This window comes from Piliocolobus tephrosceles, chromosome 21 (genome assembly GCF_002776525.5).
Source record: "Piliocolobus tephrosceles isolate RC106 chromosome 21, ASM277652v3, whole genome shotgun sequence".
NCBI classification, from domain to species: domain Eukaryota; kingdom Metazoa; phylum Chordata; class Mammalia; order Primates; family Cercopithecidae; genus Piliocolobus; species Piliocolobus tephrosceles.
The window spans coordinates 3,808,876-3,809,368 of NC_045454.1; positions in this window are offsets into that span (position 1 = coordinate 3,808,876).

Here is a 493-nt window from a genome sequence, read left to right on the forward strand (position 1 = left end):
AAAAAAAAAAAAAAAAAAAAAAAAAAAAAAAAAAAAAAGATATTTTTACAATATAGGCATCTTATTTAATATGACTCCAATCTAAATGGTAATTTTTCTAACCTTTTTCAAGTAATTATAAAATGTCAAAATTATAAACAATTAAAAACTAAAATGAAATGAAGACAATGGGTAGCAACAAAAGCTAATTGCTAAATATGGGGGGGGGGGAAAGGCCAGGAGGGGTGGTTCATGCTTGTAATCCCAGCACTTTAAGGCAGGTGAATCACTTGAGGCCAGTTTGAGACCAGCCTGGCCAACATGGTGAAACCTCGTCTCTACTAAAAATACAAAAATTATCCGGGTGTGGTGGCGCACACCTGTATTCCCAGCTACTTGGGAGGCTGAGGCAGGAGAATCGCTTGAACCTGAGAAGCGGAGGTTGCAGTGAGCAGAGATTGCGCCAGTGCACTCCAGCCTGGGTGACAGAGCGAGACTCCAGCTCAAAAAAAAA